Source organism: Rattus norvegicus, chromosome 2 (assembly GCF_021556685.1).
Source record: "Rattus norvegicus strain SHRSP/BbbUtx chromosome 2, alternate assembly SHRSP_T2T, whole genome shotgun sequence".
In the NCBI taxonomy this organism is placed as follows: Eukaryota; Metazoa; Chordata; class Mammalia; order Rodentia; family Muridae; genus Rattus; species Rattus norvegicus.
The window spans coordinates 103,029,949-103,051,683 of NC_141535.1; the positions used below are offsets into that span (position 1 = coordinate 103,029,949).

At 41.2% G+C, this 21,735-nt stretch overlaps 1 pseudogene across 11 annotated transcripts in view; it reads left to right on the forward strand.

Annotated features, from left to right (window-relative positions):
- Positions 1 to 21,435, forward strand: part of Rab5c-ps1 (RAB5C, member RAS oncogene family, pseudogene 1) — a 36,968-nt pseudogene extending 15,533 nt beyond the window's left edge. For 3 of the 11 annotated variants that reach the window (XR_015671398.1, XR_015671400.1, XR_015671393.1), the window contains 2 exons: positions 18,968 to 19,734; positions 20,054 to 21,435. The product of XR_015671398.1 is annotated as an RAB5C, member RAS oncogene family, pseudogene 1, transcript variant X9 (transcript). Of the gene's footprint in view, positions 1 to 4,696; positions 4,807 to 6,496; positions 6,724 to 18,967 lie in introns of all 11 variants that reach the window. The other 8 variants (XR_015671381.1, XR_015671380.1, XR_015671392.1 and 5 more) reach the window with 6 other exon arrangements.
- The last annotated feature ends 300 nt before the right edge of the window (positions 21,436 to 21,735 follow it).

The window sequence follows — 21,735 nt, forward strand, 5'->3', positions numbered from 1 at the left end:
ATGGTGAGTTGTCAGTCCAATTTCCTGGGTTTGGGGGTCTGGAAATGGTTATTCTAAAGGTTGTCATTCTAGGAAATTTGAACAAGGAGGAAATAGGTGGAATTGATTGTGTAGTCATAATCTTATATTGGGAGAAATCTCTATAATTGATACAAAGTTGAAGTTATGTTTTCTTATATTGGTATAGAATTTATTTTTGATACAGAATTAAGGTTTAGTTGGTATGGATTTCTTATATTGATACAAAATTGAGATTAGTATTGTTACTCTTAGGCATTGTGCCTATGCAACTCTTTCAAGAATACAAATTTAAGGCCAGATAGCAAACTCATGGTTCTGAATTAATAATAAAAGGGTGTTTAGAGATATTTCAATTAGAAATATTGAGAGTAGTTAAAGTGCAACAGTTCAGATAAACTTTGCATAGATAGATAGTCTTCAAAAGTCTACAGAATACGATTGTTTAGTCATCTCATTATTAATAATAATTTGTCTAGAGACATGTCTTTTTCTGACAGTACCCCTTCGAAGTTCAGAGAGGATGTTGACAGTTATTATGGGCAGGAGTTGCCCTGATTCATCTACAAACATAATAAACTGTCCATGAAAGGACACATGATGCAGTATAGTTGACAACTTCGTTCTGCTGAGACAGAATAAGTTAGTCCTTCATAATAATTTCTGTTTCACTTAACATCTGTCAGGTGTTCTGGGCCAGAAGGCTGAAGACAATTGCTTCAATGTTTTGAGGAATAGGGGACTGTGAAGGTAGACAGCTGTCTCTGCAATTTGTTTTAGTTTTGGATGCTATGTTAGTGCTTCCTATATTTTTCAGGTAATATTTAAGTTGTTTTTGGATTTCTGGTGGGGTTGAATATTGGTTGTAGTCTCATAGCCAACTCAAGCTGTTTAGCATTGAGAGAGATGATATAGATTTGAGAGAATGGTTTTCAGGTAGTACACAAGCTAAACCCAGGACATAACTCAGGTGTAGAATTGTAAGCCTTTTATGTTAGGATAGATGGTAGAGTGCTTTATCTAAATTGACAAATTGATGGACTAGATGTCATTTGTACCTCATACTGTGTAATTTACTTGTCATGATTTTTTTTCAATTTATTCATCGGAGAACAGGTTTTTAAATTTTATTATTTGACAGAAAAGGTGAGATGTAGGGGGAGGAGCTGATAACTAAAATCTAGCTCCCTAATTGGTTCTTGACTGAGAAGCCAATCACTGGGTGAAAGATAAGGTAGAATTTCTGGGCCAGACAATGCTTGCTTTATGGTATCTAGTGCATGAATATTCAGTACATATATACTTATACTTATGATCACAAGAGCTTCTTGATTTTCCCTTTACCAATATATGGTGACCTTCCTTTTACCCCCCAATTTTAGAATGGCATTTGCTTTGTCAAGTATGTCTACAACTACCTGTGCTTGCTTATAAACTCTATTTAGTTAGAGTATCATTTTCTGAATCTCACTTTCAATTTCTCTGTATAAATACATAAATGTGTGTTTCTTACAGGTAACAAACAGTTGAATCTTACTTTACCCAGTTAGCCAGCTAATATCTTCTAATTAGCATATTGAAGTTATTTACATTCCTGGTTATAATATAAAGGTATATACAAATTCCTGACATTTTTTTAAAAATTTTTTCCCGGTTTCTATTTCTTATACACTCTTTTACTAAAATTTATTTTTTCCTGTACTCTATGGTTGTGTTCTTCTTATTTTGTGTAAGAGTCTTTTAAATTTTATTAGAAATCCTGGTTCCATGATCATGAATTCCTTGGGCTTAATGCTTATCTTGTAAGTTATTTATATATTCTTCAATAACTTTCCTCAGTAAGGTAATCTAGGATTGTGTATTGTCTCAGTCAGGGTTTCTAGTCCTGAACAAACATCATGGACCAAGAAACAATTGGGGAGGAAAGGGTTTATTCAGCTTACACTTCCACATTGCTGTTCATCACCAAAGGACGTCAGGACTGGAACTAAGCAGGTCAGGAAGCAGGAGCTGATGCAGAGGCCATGGAGAATTGTTACTTACTGACTTGCTTCCCCTGGTTTGCTCAGCTTGCTCTCTTATAGAACCCAACACTACCAGCCCAGGGAGGGCACCACCCACAAGGGTCTTCCCTGTTTAATCACTAGTTGAGAAATGCCTTATAGGGTCTCATAGAGGCATTTCCTTAACTGAAGCTCCTTTCTCTGTGATAACTTCAGCTTGTGTCAAGTTGACACATAAAACCAGCCAGTACATGGATATTTTCTTTCAGATCTTAAAGCACACAATTCCAAGACCTTCTTCTACACCTCAAATATACAGATTTGATTTAATCGTGTTGCAGAGGCCTTGCTTTTTTTTTTTTTTCATATTTTTTCTCTACTACTGGCTGAATGTTCAATCGGTCTTGGATCTAAGCCCTAAAGTTCAGTGTTCCACTTAATTTGTCTATTGTTATGAATTTAAACAGAGCTATTTGACTCTTTGGGCTTTGTATCTCAAAGATGTTGGTTCTGTAAATCTTCTAACATTTTCTGTATTTTATTGAATTTTTCATTCATATCTTTTCTCAGTCTTCCTTAATTTATTCAGAGATTTTGCTTTTCTACATTCCAGAGGAATATAGCAACCATTTAAAACCCATTCATTTGAATTCTTTGTCAAATACTTCAGTATCTTTGGAGTTTCTAAGGAATTGTGAACTTTTAGTGAAGTCATTGTAGTGATTTGAGTAGAATGGTCCCCCTAGGGACCATTTGACTGCTTAGTCATCATCGAGTGGTACTACTAAAGAAGGATTAGAAGGTGTGGCCTTATTGGAGTAAGTGTAGTCTTGTGGTCTTGTATTGGGTGTGAGCTTTGAGGTTTCCAAAGCCCAAGTCAGGCCCAATGTTGCTTTGGCTGCCTGTACATCCATATGAAGAACTCCCAGCTATTTCTCCAACACCATATCTACAATGATGACAATGGATTAACCTCTGAATCTGCACTGAAATGCCAGTTAAATGCTTTCCTTTGTAAGAGTTGCTTTGGTCATGGTGTCTCTTCACAGCAAAAGAATACTGACTGAAATAGTCACATTGCCTGTGTATCATGCTTTTCTATCAGTGTTTTCATATTTGCTAGTCTGTTTCAATATATTTCCACTACTTCCACATGCAAACATTTTAGGCAATCCCATTCTCTTGACCATGTAGGGATATTGGCTTTGGAAGTTTTGAGCTTATTTCCAACTGTGTTTTATAGTATACTTTTCCTATTATTTCTTTAGTGTGATTGGTATGCCTAGATGTTGTGTGCAATGTAGCAGAGCCTGAGGGCTCTGCGCTGCTTTAGGGTTCAGCAAAGTGTGGTGCTTCTAATAGACTGGGTAGATGTGTGGTTTACAACACAGTGTAGGGGTGTACTCTCTGTAGTTACTCCTCTAGACATCTCAACAGTGTGCAAGAGGTGTGAATTATGCTGCAGTTTATTATAGGAACCGTGTTCACGGTCTTTGCTGTATCTATAAGGATGGATGTCTAGGTGGGGGGTCTTCAGGATCTCCTCATAGCACTTACATATCACCTGGTATTGGCTTCCAGGCTTTTATTCTTCTGTCTGTCTGTCTGTCTGTCTGTCTGTCTGTGTGTGCGTGTGCGCGCGTGCGTGCGTGTGTGCGTGCACACATGCACACATGTGTGTAAGCATTTGCTAAAGCTTTTGAGTGGGATTGGACTATGTGTACGGTACCATATTCTGACTCTTATGTGGCCTGGGAGTGCAGCCCAGAAGCAGAGCAGCTACAGAGTGTCCTTGTTCACTAGTTCTGTGAGCAATAGAAAAACAGGAACAGTAATGGAGCAGGGAGCCATGTGCAGAAATAAAAACCAAATTTTGACTAAGACATATACAATTCTACTAATATAAATGCTAAGAATGGTGGGTGCAGAGATAATACAAGTCAAACAAAAGTTTAAGACACTATAAAAAACAATAAAGAAGAAAAATTAAAAATGAAAAAATAAATGGGAAAAGGGATAAAGCAGGAGAAAGGTAGAAAGTAGAAAAGGAGCAAAGTAATGGTACTGGAGAAGACCAAGTGAACAACAGCATGGATCTGGATGTAAGGGCAAATAGGCTGTGGTCATGCTGTCCTATTGGCCACCACAGTTGATTCCACTGAGACAACTGGCTAGGATATCTGATTCCTTTTTAGCTGCTCCACGAACCCTTCCCAAGATGTCCCTTGGTGGCCTTCATGGATAAGGGAAGACTGTTCTTCAGTCATGTATTTAAAGTATTCACAATTCCCTACTAGAACCTCCAAACAGTGTGTCAATAATATATGGACCCTAAGGGCCAGCAGCTAAAGGCAACAGCCACCAAACTTTAGGACCTGAGTTTGGTTTCTGGGACTCAAAGGATGGAAGGAAAGAACTGATTCCTGCATGCTGTTCTCTGACCTCCACATGTGCACTAAGGCACTCACACAAACAAAATATAGTACATTGAAAATGCACATATATAAGAAATTTTGAAATGTGTATGCTCAAATAGCCAATTAGCAAGCTTAAAAGAGGAGGAGTTAGAGGAGGAGGAGGAAGAACAACAGAAGGAGGAGGGAAAAGGAGGAGAAAGGGAAAGAGGGAGAAAAGGATTTGTTTTAATTAAAAACAAAATTGATTTTCTTTACCAGGGTGATTGTGCAGATAAAAGTGCATATTCCCTACCTCTGTTCATCTGGATTCTGTGTGTTTTCTTGGACTGTGTGCCCCACAGAAACAGCAAAGACTGGAAGATAGTCAGGTACCTCTGTCTTGTTTCATTTTGAGACATGGTCTCACTGTGTAGCTGTCTTGGTCTGGAACTATGTAGATCAGGCATGTCTGGAAACTCACAGCCTTCCTCTGAGCCCCAAGTGAGGTTAAAGACCTGTGCCACCATGCCTGACATCTCTCTACTTTTGTTTGTTATGAACCAGCTAGTCAATGGGAATGACTTAGGTTGTGATTGTTTTCAGTTTCTCTGTTCACTAGTACAAAGTATCATGAACTCAAAAATGCCTCCTCCGACAGTTTCCCCAGTCAGCTTAGTTCCACTTTCTCCAGAGCAAGACTGCCACCAAGCTCTGATACACATCTGGTTTGACACCCCCCGTGGTACTCATGTGAAGGGTGGGGCAGCAAGCTTTATTGGATGGAGGAGGGTTCAGTAGTCTTATGATTTTAATCGCAGAAACATTTGGCTTCTGAGGTTCAGTCCTTGCACACCATCAGAAGGGCCTGCTCCACCTCCTGAACTGTCTTTAGCTGCAGAAGCCACACTTCCTATACCTGTCAACGAATTTGCTTCAGTGATGCTCTTCTGGGCCACAGGATATGGTGGCTGGGAAAGCATGGAAACACTTGTGATGTCTAATGAACTAAATACAGGGACTTGGGTTTTCAAAGCAGCAAACATAGATATTATCCAAAGATGGCTCCACATTGCAACCTCACATTCTTTTCTGTGTGTATATGTGGGCTTGTGTATTTATGAATATGCACAGGAATATGTCTGTAGATTGATTCATGTGCATTACATATGTGTAATCCAGAAACAAGTGTCAGGTATCATTCCTTGGGTGCCATCCTTTTAAATTTAATTATATGTATGGGTGTTTTGTATCCATTTCTGTCTATGAACCATATGAGTGCCTGGTGATGTCAGATCTCCTGGAATTGAAGTTACAAACAGTTTTGAGCCTCTCTAGCAGTCTAATGAAACTAAACTCAGGTCTCCTGCAAAAGCAGCTAGTTAGCATAGCTTCATCAGTTCCCAGTGCAAATAAATAATGGCAGAGTTTCCTTGAGCCAACCATCAAGCCCATCTTAATCACTAATGTTACCAGCGGATGTCTCTGGAGAGGCCCTGGAGCTGCTGCTTTAGGCTGCAGGGTCAGAGCTAAGTTGCAGGGACAGAGTGAAGTGAAGGTCAAGACCAGGTCCAGATGAGCAAATGAGTGAGGGCAGGTCTAGATTAGCCAACAGGAGAAAGAGCAAACTGGCAAGTCTAGTAGGTTGCACCAGCAATAGAGAGCAAAACTAAAATTAGGAGAGCAAAATGTTTACCTCAGAGAGAGAGAGAGAGAGAGAGAGAGAGAGAGAGAGAGAGAGAGAGAGAGAGAGAGAGAGAGAGAGAGAGAGAATTAGGACAGCAAAATGTTTACCTCAGAGAGAGAGAGAGAGAGATTTTCCCACAATGTCCTTCAAAAGCATGTCCCAGTGACCTAAATCTCTCTGTATGCTCCTTACCTCAAGAGAACTGCTGACTAGACAGTTCTCCACGACACACCCAGACTGAATGATGAACCGACAGGTTGGGCTGGGTGGGGATTGCTATCACAGTGTCAACAGGTTCAGGTAAAAAAGCTACACATAGCCCTTGGTCTTGTGTGTCTCATAAGTTTCCAGGTGGGAATTTGTTTTAATTTATTGGTTTTGTTTTACATGTATAGATGTTTTGCTTGCATTTGTATCTGAGCACTACACGCATGCCTGGTACCCACACAGGGCATCAGATCCCCCTGAAAATGAAGCTTTGGATGGTTGTGAGCTGTCATGTGGGCTTGACACTTTGTGAGAGGCTGAACTTGAAAATGATGGACTATTTGGCAACGTTCAAGGCATCAAAGAGGACGAGCAGAGACATATGTATTATTGTCTGCTTTCAGCCACACCTCCAGTAAGTAGCCATGTAGTAAGGAATCAGAAGTTAAAAGGGAGAACTGCAGGAGGATGTGAGCATTTTTTAACTTGGCCAGAAAATAAGTGCACATGAAGGTGTGGACAAGGAGGGTATAAATGCTGCTGCTAGTTGGTGGCAAGTGACCTTGACCACTGTCAAATGAGATTTTGATTTTGCAGGCATACAAAGCTGACAAGAGTCATAGAGTTTAAATAAATCCTGGTAGATCTATGTTTGGCAGGGCGATGTGTGGTGAAGCCGCGGCAGTGCAGCTGAGACTGAAGCGGAGCAGGTAGAGGCGCTGGCAGTGTGCAGCACCTGCCGAAGGAAACTGGAGGGAGCATGCGCCAGGGAAAAGCCTCAGGAGCTGTGACCAGCGGGAGTTACTAGACAGTGTGTCCTGAATGCTGGGCATGAAGGGTTAGAGCTTGTTTGCCTTTCCTGTCATCCCTTTGATCCCTTATCTTCCTATTTCTCCCTTTTGAAATGGAGCGCTGACTTTGTACCTGTTTCTTTCCAATATATTCTGATCACGATTTCCCTTCTTTTTTTCCTTCCAGGATCTTCCTACTTTTCCACCCATCCAACGCCATGCCCTCTTTCTCTTTAGAAACTAGAGGCAAAAACAAAAAAACAAAACAGAGTAGCTGTGAAATAAACACTTATGCATAAGAACTCCCCCCCAAACACACACACACACACACACACACACACACACACACACACACACACACACAGAGGATTGTGGTGGTGCACACCTTTAACCCAACACTGCTGAGGCTGAGGCAGGTGGATCTCTGAGTTTGAGGTCAGTCGAGTCTACAGAGCAGGACAGCCAGGGCTACACAGAGAAACCCTGTCTTGAAAAATTAGTTTAAAAAAAAAAGAAGGAAGGAAGGAAGGAAGGAAGGAAGGAAGGAAGGAAGGAAGGAAAAAAGAAGGAACGATTTTTATTCCTTCTTGCCAGAGAAATCATGTAACTAAGGGAAATAAATGTACTATCTCTAGATCTTTGTTTGCTGTGTATAAAGTGAGATTGGAGAAGCCCCTGAAGACATGCCTAGCCACCCTTAGCAGAGAGTAGCTCTGAGCTCTGAGATTATTGTCTCTTTCCTCCTTTTTCCTGTTGCTCTGTCAGAAGCTTTCTGCTTCCTTCCTCTACTCAGATCTTCCTCAACCCCCTTGGCCCTGCTTTCTGAAATTCTCTTCCTAGTTTATATCAGGCCTCCACCCCAAAAGTGTTCTCAGGAAACAGTTTCCACAAAGCAGAACTAAGTTGTTACAGCTATTATTACCCATTTGCTGAAGCCGTGTCTCTGTTGTAGGCATTTTGTTAAGTGTGTTGTAAACATCTCATTAATTTCTCACAACCACTTAATGATGTAGGTATTTAATTCACATTTTATAGTTGAGAAAACAACCCTCAGAGGTGCAGCAAATTGCTCAGGACCACACAGGATGGTTTCCTCCGCATTCTTTAAATTGGACCTAAAAGACTGTGGATGGTAGCCATCGTTTGAAAGTAAGTGGCGACCAGTATATATGACTGCCATATTTAACATTTCAGCACGTATATCCTTAAGATCTGTACCACAAACAAGGTTTCTCTTCCCTCAAGGAGAGATTTGTACTATTGTTGGTAACAGTTATTAGAATAAGAATGGCAGATCAGGGCATCTATCTTCAGTAGAATTCATTGCAGTTGTTGACCTAGATCTGTGTTAGTAGACTTCAGTTAGTTCAAATAGGGTTTAATTGCTGTAGGAAAGAATTAGCACTTTCTCTGCCTCAGTTTTTAAAAATGATTTCTCTCTCTCTCTGTCTCTGTCTCTGTCTCTGTCTCTCCCTCTCCCTCTCCCTCTCCCTCTCCCTCTCCCTCTCTCTCTCTCTCTGTTCCTGTGTAAACCAATAAGGGACAGATGTCAAGATCCCCTGGAGCTGAAGTTACAAGTGATTGTAAGCTGCTACCTGTAGGTGCTGGACCTGAACACTGAATATAGGTCCTCTGGAGGAGCAGCAAGCACTCTTAACCACTGGAATCTCTGGTTCCATTTTCTCAATAGTTTTTTTTTTTTTAATTCACAGTTACCCTCCCTCTTCTCTTCCAGTCCCACCTTTCCAGATCCCTCCCCCTCTTCCCTTCTCTGAAAAGAAGGTGAAGCCCCCTTAGGTACCAATCCCACCCTGTGGCATCTAGTCCTAGTAGGTCTAAGGACATCTCCCACTGAAGGGGATCCAGTGGCAGGGAAACAAAGATGGAGACAGCTCCTACTCCACTTGTTAGGGTGCCCACATGGAGACCAAGCTGCACATTTGCTACAAATACATAGGGGGCCTAGGTTCAGCCCCTGCTTGCTCCCTGGTTGGTGGTCCAATGTTGTGAGCCCCCACAGGTCCAAGTTGGTTAATTCTGTAGGTCTTCTTGTGGTGTCCTTGGCCAGTCCGACTTGCTCAGTTCTTTCTCACACTCTTCCACAAGACTCCCTGAGCTCCACCTGATGTTTTGCTGTAGGTCTCTGCATCTGCCTTTATCCACAGCTGGATGAAGTCTCTCAGAAGACAGATATGCTAGGTTCCCTTCTGCAAGCATAGCAAAGTATCCATTTTTTCTTTCATCCATCTGTCTGTGTGTCCTTCTGTCTGTCTGTCTATCTTCTGTTTCCATATTTGAAACAGGATTTCATGGGTCCTAGGATATACTACCTAACCTGTTTCCTGTGGTGGTGTGGATGAAGCCTAGAAAATTCTCACTCATCTGAGGTTAGGATACTTTATGCTACAAGGTAATTTTAGCTGGAGAATCTGTTGCTTTCGGAGGATCCTCACAATGGTGACTTCCCTGCCTTCAGTTGTCTGGTCACTCCCTTTCTTCTCTTTTCCATCACCTTTGTATTCCTCACTCTAGGTTTCATTTAATTTCTTACTTAATGTTTTCCCTAAGACTTAAAAAAATATTTCCCTAAAATTCCCCTTAGAGTTTCAGTTTACCAATCACAAAAATCCCTTGTTCTTTGACTGATTCATTTTTTTTTTCCAGATAAACGCTGGAGAATGGGCACCTTGGTATTTCCTTCTATCATGTTGATTTCCCATCACACAAAATAAATAAAAGTAATCAAAATTTTAAATTGGAAAATACCAAATAATGAGACTATGTTTGGGGACAGCAAAGTGAAAACCTTTGAACTTTCCAGCTTTTTAATTGTGTTATCAAAGCAAAAGAACTATAACATAGATATCATGATGGTCAATCTTCATTTCATCTTGCCTGGGTTTTAGAATCACCGAGGAGACACACAGACACTCCATGAGAATGTGGACCGTACCACCCAGAGTCCCAGACTAAATAAAAAGGGAAGAACAAGCAGGCAGCTCCCTGCATCCTGTGAATGCACTGTGCCTGGCACCTCAAGCTCCTGCTACCATACACACCTAGATATGGTGGACTACACCTTCAGACTGCAAAAAGAGCTTTGTAGTTCTGAAGCTGATTTTGTCATAGTATTAAGAAAAATAACTAATACAGTAACTAAGGCTGGAAGAGTAGACGTCAAAGGTGTCGAAACTTTCATCTTTTCTTAAAAGTAATGTTATTCATAGGGACTAACAGGTCTTCTGTGTTTTTGACCTCATGTATGGGCTGATGAAGGAGTTCTGTCTAACTAGCCCCGCATGAGAGATCTAGTCTCTGCCAGAGTCAATGCTGGGCAAAGTCTCATTGTAGATGTCTTATCAAATGGTGTCTCCCTGTCATCACCTTGACATTGATGTATCCATAGCAATGACCTAGCTTTCTGATCCCCTGGTAAAGAGATAACTTGGGAAAATGACCAGAGATGGGTAGAAATATGATGAGTTATAAGAAAAGGAAGAAAAAGAAGAAAAGAAAGGAGATAGGGAGAAATAGAGAAAGGAAGTTAGGGAGTCAGAGGATAGAAAAAAGTAATAATAATAAAACCCAAAAGTTTTACTACCCAAGTCAGTCATCTTAAGATTAGACAAAATCATCAGAATACAACCAGACTTGAAAGCAAACCCCATGGTTTTGACTCTTTGTGATGTCAAATTTTTATTAATTCTTGGAGTATTTTATAACTCAGAAAATAGTTCACTGCTCCATGTCTTTATTCTTGATTTAGTAATTTAAGCTTTTCAATGAAATAACACTAGTTTCATTTGCATTTAGTTGACACTGAATAGATGGTATAATTCCACCTATTTTTGTTTCATGCTGATCTCCCCACCAACCTTTTAGGAATATAATTGATCCTTTATTATGATTATGATTTTACTGAAGTCTTACAAATCCCATTTTGTAGATGGCTCTGGCAAGCCTGGCATTAAAGCCCATGTGGCCACCATCATAGATGGTTGTTGCTGGGAACAGAGTCTGCTTTCCTTTTTCTGAACTACTCAGCAAAGGGTCCTTCTGGGGACATTATGGGTGAGTAGCTTTTGCAGTTCTCTTGAACTCTCTCTTCTCAGAGCTTGAACACGTGAAAGGATTTCTGTTGTAATTTCTTTATAGGAAGTTTCTGAAATAAAGTCCAGATTAAATTCCTCAGTCCTTCAAGGGTACAGTTTCTGTCTTATAGGCTTCTCCGTGCCCATAGCTAAGAGGTAGGGTACATTTCCTAATCAAAAAGTTATATGCCTTATCTCTCCTTTAACCTAAGTACCCCATGCACCCTTTGTCCAGCAAGTTACTAGAAAATCTGTGAGACCACAGATTTTAAGTCTTTAAAGAACAATAACACTACTCTCTTACTCAGAGGCACTCAAATTATTTTCTGTTTTGCATATTTCTTTCTTGTCAACAGGTAAGTATATTTCTATGCTGCACTTTCAGATCCTCTTTCTTAAAATAACAACATTTGATAGCTGTTTCTTTCCAAAGCCTCTATGGCTGTTTACCTTGTTAGGTGACTTTTAACTAAATCTGCACACATACAGCATGAGGGTCTGGAAACTAGCACACATCCTTATACAACCTTGGCACATATTTCTTGTTATCTAGCCTTACTAGACTGACATAATTTCCATTTTACACTCAGGTTCTAAGCTATCAGGACCTGGGCTAGTGGTATCGCTCAGTTAGAATGTTTGCTTAGCATATGCCCTGAGTTTTCCCCTCCAGCACTGCAGCAAACACACAATTAGGGAGGAAATCACCTCCAATATTTCATTCAGTGTCTATGAATATAAATGGATGTAGCATTTGGAAATTTAAATATTTATATACATACATATATGTATATATACTTATATATGTATATTATATACATGTACATAGACATATAAGTATATTTTAATATGTAATATATTATATGTAAATAAGTATATAGCATATATTATACATTTACAATGAGCCTGGGGCCAGGCAGTCCTGATGGAGCAGGGTTTTTCTTACCTGTGGACTAATGAACACACTTTCAGCCTCTTCAGTTCATAGTAGCTTCTTATGATATTTGGTAAGGAATTGCTCCAGGCTGGCCTTTGAACTGATTCTTAGCCCTCAGTCAAAATCTGCTCAGTTTACTGTCCCCTCAAAAGAAGAGAGAAACTGAGAAGAAACTAGAAGCTGCAGAAGAAACAAGAAAGAGATAAGCTTCATGAAGCTGAAGTCTGGAATGTTTTCAGGAAGGCAAGCAGGTTGAAGTGACGTTGAAAAGATTGGGAAAAGAAGAATGCCAACCAAGATCGTGTGGATCAGATGCTAGCTGACTAACTTATTCTCCCCACCCCTTCCTAAGTATCCAAAGACTATACTGGCCAATGTCATTTTACTTTCCCCTGCTAATGAATATCTCAGAAGCTGATATAGGATTATACAGCTGATCAGACTGAAGATGTTCCAGGAACCGAAAATGTTTTCATCCAATTGTGTCTTTCCCACTTCAGTGCACATGTGAGCTGGGTTAATGGCCGGTACTGTATTATTTACCCTGAAAGGATGTTTGTGAAGAGTATGCAGAGGCCTTTACAGACTTCTTAGATGTTGCCTAACTGTTCACTTTATAATCCAAAGTGTGTCCCATGCTGCTGTACTTGATCAGTTAATAAGGAAAAGGCAATGAGAGTTGGTTTAACATGTTTGCAGTAGAGTGGCACTGGGAGAGGAGCCATCACCACGACAAAGAAGGCGAGCATACTGCAATAGGAAAAGGGACAGGAGGCTTTACTCCCTCGGGTCCCAACAGCTGGGGAGTATGAGTGCAGTCTAAGTTTTATGGTTTCTTTTGTCTCATTTATTGTTTTAAAGATCATTAAAGCTATACCTTTTTTTTTTAATTTGGAGAGAATGATGTAAAAAAGATTGGGGTTTCTTAGCAACAACAACAACAACAACAACAACAACAACACACACACACACACACACACACACACACACACACACACACACACATGTCCTGTAACTGATAATATTTGAGATTCTCTTTTTTCCTGGAAATGCATTTTCATGTTTCATATGCTATCTCAGCTGACAGTTAATACCTGAGAAACCATGAAATCATGTTTCTAGTTCTATGTTCACAAACTACTTCATAAAAGGACCATTTTTTTTCCTTTGAATTAGGATCTTACTATAAATCCTTGGCTGCCTTGGAACTCACTATGTAGACCAGATGTATGTTTTAATTTTACTGTCTGTCTGGCTCTGCTTCCCCTCCAATTCTGAATATTTTATTAGTTGCTTAACAATGGAGGAATCCTGAAGCCTAGCATGTTTTCTAAATCTGAGGTATGCTTCAATTTTATTTTTGTGCGTTTGTTTTGTTTTTTGAGGCAAGTAGGACCTCACTATGTAGTCTTGGCTGTCCTGGAACTTCTACATAGACAAAGCTTGTGTTGAATTTGCTTCAGTCCTGTCTCTGCCTCCCAAGCTTGAAAACATGACAACACACAAACAGCTAATTTTTTAACCTTGATTTTTAAAATAGATTCTCACATGTATAGTAAGGGAATTGTCTCTAACCTATAAGACCCTAAAACACACATAGTAAGATTCACTTTGCTGTGTTGGATTGTTTCCGTAACTTACTCAAGCTCTGTCAGTAGAACACTTTTCATCCCAAGTGTACTTATAAGTTTAGGTTTTTAGAAATGTGGTTGGAGATGGGGACATATACACACATCACTGCAATGTCCTAGAACTAGTTTCCTTGGGGAGGGTGTTCTATAAAGTTTTGTTGTAATAACTAGTTAATCCCTACTCTTCATTCCAAACGACTGAACCTTGAGGCAGTGGGGCAAGCAAAGGCACATTGCTGGTTTTAGAATCTTGTCTCTGGAATTTGCATTCCTTGTTATCTTGTGAGATCAGGGACTCTCCCTTCCTTCCCCAAACACCTAGCCAAGGCCTCACAGAATACTCCTCACAATATTTCCTTTCAACTGACTTTAATGATGCAGAGTCATGGACTGCAGGAAGAATGTTGAGAAACCCTCCTTTCACAAGTGTATGAATATTTTCATCCCTGAGTTTGAGTCTTTTCCTTGATTACTTAAGATCAGTTTTGCTTTCTCCAACATAACATTTACATGTAGTCTATAGTTGAGTATTTATTATAACTGCATTCTTCTGTCTCCTGTTTCTTTACCTGAATTCTGCTGTGAAAACAACTACTGGACATAGTTCTTTCAATCAATTTATGGAAGACAATAGTATCTGTCTTCTTTTCTACACATCTTTATGCTATGAAGATTGTTGTGCAGGGCAGAAGTATCACTGGGGCTTATTGGCCAGTCAGTCTAGCCAAAATGCTGAGCTTTTGGTTCTGTGAAAGACCCTGCCTCAAATGAATAAGGCAGAGAATGATGGAGTAGGACACTCAAAGCCTTCCTATCTTCTGCATGTATACAAAGGAGTGTGTGCAGTAGCCCTCTGCAGGCTCCATGCCCATACAACACAGACACACACACACACACACACACACACACACACACACACAGACACAGACACAGACACACACACACACACACACACACAGAGAGAGAGAGAGAGAGAGAGAGAGAGAGAGAGAGAGAGAGAGAGAGAGAATATAGAAGCAGCACTAACTTTTTTGCTTTGAAATATAAAGCCTATGTTTGATCAGTGTGGATAGTGCCTTTAATTATTGACATTGGCTAAATCTGCTGAGTTCCTTGTATTAGCAGAATGACTCAACTGGGGTTTGTAAACCATTAAACAAGTGTGAATGATTTTCTATAGACTGTCACAGCAGATCAAAATATTCTTCTCCAGAAACATGCTAACAAGTCTGTCAAATGACACAACTTTGTCCTTCTCAGATTACCAAGTTTTCCTACTTACTACACAGTATACAAGGCCTGTAGAGAGGGTATGACCCATTTAGTCCCAATTTCGTCTTTTTTTTTAAACCTCTCCCCTGATTTTAATTATTCCTTTCAATCTATTCTTTGCATTTTTTAAAATGTTCAGTGTTTTATTTTACCAGTGGTATAAGTTTTTTTCTTTCTTTTTCTTTTTTTCTTTATTAACTTGAGTATTTCTTATTTACATTTCGAATGTTATTATTCCCTTTCCCGGTTTCCTGGCCAACATCCCCCTAACCCCTCCCCCTCCCCTTCCTTATGGGTATTCCCCTCCCCACCCTCCCCCCATTGCCGCCCTCCCCCCATAGTCTAGTTCACTGGGGGTTCAGTCTTAGCAGGACCCAGGGCTTCCCCTTCCACTGGTGCTCTTACTAGGATATTCATTGCTACCTATGGGGTCAGAGTCCAGGGTCAGTCCATGTATAGTCTTTAGGTAGTGGCTTAGTCCCTGGAAGCTCTGGTTGCTTGACATTGTTGTACATATGGGGTCTCGAGCCCCTTCAATCTCTTTCAGTCCTTTCTCTGATTCCTTCAACGGGGGTCCTATTCTCAGTTCAGTGGTTTGCTGCTGGCATTCGCCTCTGTATTTGCTGAATTCTGGCTGTGTCTCTCAGGAGCGATCTACATCCGGCTCCTGTCGGTCTGCACTTCTTTGCTTCATCCATCTTGTCTAATTGGGTGGCTGTATATGTGTGGGCCACATGTGGGGCAGGCTCCAGTTTCATCTTAATCACATATCTTTTTCCAGGCAACCAATTCAGAATCTGAAATCTGAAAGCAGTACAGCTTTTGTGCAAACATCTCTGCCTATCATTATCTATAGTGCAAAACTCAACACAGAATAATTATGTTTTATTTGGAAAATTTGATCTTGCTTGTATATTTTTTGTTTGTTTTAATCTTTCATTTATTTATTCAGTCATTTTTGAAGCAGGGCCTCCTGTAGTCCAGACTGGCCTTGAACTTACTGTGTAGCCAAGGATGATCTTGAACTCTTTATCCTTCTGCCTCCAGAAGCCTGAGTGCTGAGATCACAGGCATGCCCTGGCAGGCATGCACCAGCAAGTCTGGCTATGTGACGCTCAGGACGGTCCATGGGCTTCATGCATTCTTGGCAACTGACCTTGCTGGTATTTAAATGTATTATCTGTGTATATATAATATTCTAAATGTATTGATAACACTATGTATGTATGTACATGTTTATTCATGTGTTTACACACCCAAACCTCTAAAGGGTTAACAGAACTGGAAATCAGAAGACATGGAGATACTGTTTTAATAATTGTTTTATATTTTATTAAAGTAGTGCACAAAGAGATACACCTTCTCTTTTCAATAAACAGGGAAAAATAATAAATAAACCAGGAAAAAGGTGATTGTATCTTCCCTGCTTCCATCCTAACTCTAGACCTTTTGAATAACCAAGTGGTAGGTAGCTACCTTTTTATAGTTTTAAAGCAGCTTGTCTTTCTAGATTTGCTTGTGACTTCCTGGGACATAAGACTCCAGGCTTCAGTTTTCCAAAAGAAAATAATCCAGTCCTATAGTGAAAAATCTACTTTATACTGGCTGAAGTTGCAAAAATAAAACTAGAGAAATTATCGTAACAAGTAATGTTGAAGATACACCTGGACAGTATTGCTGTATCGCTAGCAGGAATCTACACTAGTGTAGCTATTACTGGCCAAATGGTCAAATATAGAGTTACCATGCGTGAGCAGCTGCATGCCAGGTGTACAGCGGGAAACGGAAAACAGTGCCACCCTGAAGTGTGCACAAGAAGTCGGACTAGCAGCGACACCGTGCATCAGTGAAAAGGAGCGAAGCAATGTTATGCACTACAACAGCAGTGACTTAAAAATACAACATGCAAAAAGACATAGACACAAAAGATCCTGTATCCTATGACTCTGGGTATAAGAAAGGTTAAGAAAAGGAAAACCCGTGGGGACTAAAATCAGATTAGTGTGTTGATTGCAAGGTTCTAGAGAGTGACTGCTTGGGGTGAGAGTCTGGTGTGATTGATTGCTCAACCCTGTGGATATGCTCAGAGCTATTGACCTGCACTATTTTCTTTCAAGACAGGATTTCTCTGTGTAACAAGCTCTGACTATTCTGGACTTGCTTTATAGGATAGACTGTCTTCAAACTCACAGAGATCTTCATGTCTCTGCCTCCTGAGTGCTGGAATTTTAAGTGGGTGCATTCATTGTTATCTAAAATGCATGTCAATAAAGTCATACAAAGAAAAGTAGAGGTTAGCATGATAGCTCAGCAGGTAAAGGCATGTGCTGTCCAGACTGATGACCTGAGCTTGACCTCAAGACTCACGTGACAGAAGTACAGAACTGATTCATGCTAGTTTTTCTCTGATGTTCACATGTACTGTGTGGAATGAGCAGACTCACCCACATACACAACTACAAATGAATAATAGAAATGCTTACCTAACAGGTCCTTCCACATTTTTACAGATTATAGAATTTGTTATTTTGTATACTGCCATGTTCATTCTTTTACTTTGAAAATGTATTTCAATTTAAATTCTTGACCTGGTTATTAGATCCACGATATTGTCTCTAGTTTCTTAAAATGATTCTTTGTATTTATGCTAAATTTCAATATTTTATGACAAAAGTGTCATCATCCCACCTTGGGCAGTGTCCCAGGAGCAGTTCCAGCCATACTGCCCCAGCCCAATCCAGCGAGAGGTGGTCTACCCAGAGATGGCATCAGTTCTGCAGAAGGAAGGCTGGGTTTCCATGACAGCCAGTCTCTTTGCCTATTTGTAAGACCCAGACTATTTCATTCTTGCTTTCTGCCAGTTACCCATAAAGCAGGGCTCCTACCTCCACTCAGCAGATTCAACCAATTTCTTGAAGTGTTCAGAAAACTCAGGAAACATGTTTACTGATTTATTCTAAAGAATATTTCAAGGGACACAGCTGAAGTGAGGCACAGAGTAAGGCATGGGGAACAGCGTGGAACTTCAGTAGTCTAAGACCTCCACTCTTCAGGAACTTCCACATGTCCTGATATTGGGAAGCTCTGTGAACACTGTCCTTGGACTTTTATAGAAGCTTCATTGCACATGCATGATTGATTAAATCATGGGCCATTCACAATGAATTTAACTTGTAATGTTCCCTTTCTCCTTGGATTGAGGTTGTAAGGCTGAAAGTCCTAACCTTCTAATTTGCCCATGGCCTTTCTAGTGATCAGTCCCTATCTTAAGTGACTTGGGGGATGCCAGAGATAGCCAACTCAGCATACAAAGTAGTGCTGATCACTCTGTATGCTCCGAGTATACTCTCAGGAAGGATGGGGAAGGAAGAACATTTACCATAGTCAGAGTGTGAAAAACCCATGCCAGAAGCATGCCAAATTAGGCAAGAATGGAAGGTTTTTAATGTAGGGTGTTGACAAAAAGAAAATATTTGTCATCAGGAGAAACTACAATAAGACAGATATTAAAGCTAAATATAGGCAGGTAGGGCAGGCAGCATTAAAGGTCCTTCACAAGCATGAAAGAAGAAAGCAGAGGACCAAAAATGGTACAGTGAGGTGAAGGACTGAGTGGTATTAGTGGATGATCAGATCTTGGAAACTTGTAAGGAGAATAAAGAAAGGGTCAAATATTGGCCCCACTCAATTACAGTGACATAAAATGGATTGGAAACCTCCAGAAGGAGTTTGAAAACTAATTTCCAAGGACTATATCAAAGATTGCAAACCATCTAAAAGGCAATGTTAGTGGGCAATTGAAGGGGGTTGTTAGAGCCACAGCCAGGACCTACTCATGCCTTAGGTCTTTGTGATAGTGTGAACTGTCAATTTGACAGCGTCTAGAGTCATCTGAGGGACAGGCCTCCTAACATGGCTTTGGGGTTGTTATTTTCAGTAAGAAGATCCTCCTACAGTGGGTGGCACCATTTTCCTGGCTGCAATCTTGGACTGTATAAAATGGAGAAGGTGAGCCAACATACGAGCTCCATCCTTTGCTTACTGACTGCAGTTGCAATGTGACCCGCAGCTTCCAGCTTCTTCTGTCTTGACTTCCTTCCCATGACGAACTGTACCTGGAAATGAGCCATAAAAATACCCAACCTCTCTCCCTTAAGCTACTTTCATTGTGGCATTTTGTCACAGCATCTGGAAAACAAACTAATGGTCTTGATAATGTAACAGCTGACACTGTCTGGGCAGGAGGAGATAAGGAAACCAGAGCCCAGAAGAGGAAATTTACCAGAATCTTAACATTTATCGGGAAGAAAGCAGAAAATAAGCTCTGTCAAAATACACAACAACCGATGAATAGATAAGTAAATTGTAGAACATAAAGATTATGGAATATTACTTACCCTATGGAAGAATGGAATGCTGATATTTGTAATAATTCATGTGAACCTTGAAAGCACCGTACTATATGAAATAAACAGAAAGGGACACAGTGTTTGATTTTACTTGCACAAAAATATCAAAAAGAAAATTTGCAGAGGCTGAAGGCAGCATGGTGATTAGCAGGGCTGGCGGAAGACAGAGTTGTTTGGCAGATAGAGCTACAGTTGGGAAATGATAACATCCTGAAAATACATAGTGGTGCTGGATGGACAACAGTGATGCTGCCCTCAAAGGCATTGGCCTATACACCTGGAAAAGGCTAACATGGTAAGCTATTGGTTAGACTTATTTGTGTCATGGCCTCTGTTGCACACATCTGCATAACTTCTTGCTGTCCACAATCACCATGCTAGCTGAAAAGACATTGTTTTGTCATTCTTGCTTTGTTTCTTATTTTTATTTATTATTACCTTTATTTTTTCTTGACATTCTCACAAAAACCTTGAATGAGTTGTTACCAAACCCACTCTGCTAAGAATGATTCTAGATTTTTCTACAGTAGAAATATGATCCTTATTTCTGGGTCAAGAAATGTAAATGAAACCAAGCAATAACTCTGTATCCTACACTTTGTATCCTCCTTTAGAAAGCAAGAAAGCCCGGAAGTGGAGGCCTCAGCCTGAGACACCGCCAGGGCGGGGGTGGGGGGGCGGAGTCTGTGGGAGCCATGGCCCAAGTAATGCTGCTGCCCTGGAGCCGCGTTGGAGGCCTCCCTTCTCATTAAGTGCCCCTTTGCAAAGCACCGGCCCCACCCCCATGCTCACTGGTACTACTACAGAGCATCGCACCTTGGCGGGTGGAGGAGGTGCAAGCACGACCCAATGGACCAGCTGCAGGCAACAAGATCTGTCAGTTTAAGCTGATCCTCTTGGGCGAGTCTGCAATGGGCAAATCCAGCCTGGTCCTCCGCTTTGTCAAGTGGCAGTTCCACGAGTACCAGGAGAGCACAATTGGAGCGGCTTTCCTCACACAGACTGTCTGCGTAGATGACACAAGGGTCAAGTTTGAGATCTGGGACACAGCTGGGCGAGAGCGATATCACAGCCTGTCCCCGATGTACTATCGGGGGGTGGGGGGGGGGCAAGCAGCCATTGTGGTCTATGACTTCACCAACACAGATACATTTGCACGGGCTAAGAATTGGGTGAAGGAGTTACAGAGGCAAGCCAGCTCCAACATCGTCATTGCACTAGCGGGTAACAAAGCAGACCTGGCCAGCAAGAGAGCCATGGAGTTTCAGGAAGCACAAGCCTACGCAGATGACAACAGTTTGCTGTTCATGGAGACGTCCGCGAAGACTGCAATGAATGTGAATGAAATTTTCATGGCAATAGCTAAGAAGCTTCCCAAGAATGAGTCCCAAAATGCAGCTGGTGCTCCAGGCCGAAACGGGTGTGGATCTGCAGGAGAGCAACCCAGCCAGCCGGAGCCAGTGCTGCAGCAACTGAGCCTCCTTACCTGCCATTGCCCCTACTCCTCCACCAGAATGACCCGACTGGAATCTACTCTAACCAATCGCACTTAACAACTCGGGCCACTACTGGGGGCAGGGGAAGGGTCCATCATGAATTCTCCGCATTACTTTGATCCTAGGCCGGAGGGAGTTATTCCACCTGCACCTTTCTGTACAAATACTAATTCAAATTTAAGTCTTAAGTCATTTTTTAAATATATATGATCTTATGCTCTTCCCTGTTTCCTTTCTACTGCTCCCCCACTTGCCCTTTGCTGGTAGTAGCCATGCTCCTGTGCTCTTCATCCCGGGACAGGGCTTGGAGCAGTTACCTTTCCTTCCTTCTTGCTGGAGAGCAGACTCAGCAAGAACACCCAAGAACACCCACATCCAACCTTGTTGGGAGCAGTCTTGGGCTGGGGCAGTGGGCAGGCCCTGGGCTGGGGAAGGGACAGGCAGCTCTTTCCTCAGCTGGCTGTCAATCAGGCTGCAGCCCCCTCCCCATCTGACTCCCAGCTGGGAGAGAAATCACAGCATTACTTAAGCATCATTTGTGACAGCCACACCCATGGCCCAGGCTTCCTCCACGCTTAGTCACCCTGACCTCTGGCTCTGAGCCCTGTACTGACCAAATCACGATGATGAGTATTCGGGGGTTGGTGGGTAAGGGGGGGGAGTAGGAGGGATGGAACCAACTTTTTCTGTATTTTGTATTGTATGTTTTCTTCAACATGTAACCAATAGAGTCAGCTAATCGATCGACCACAAAAAAAAAAAAAAAAAAAGAAAGCCTACCCACTCATACCTTAACACTA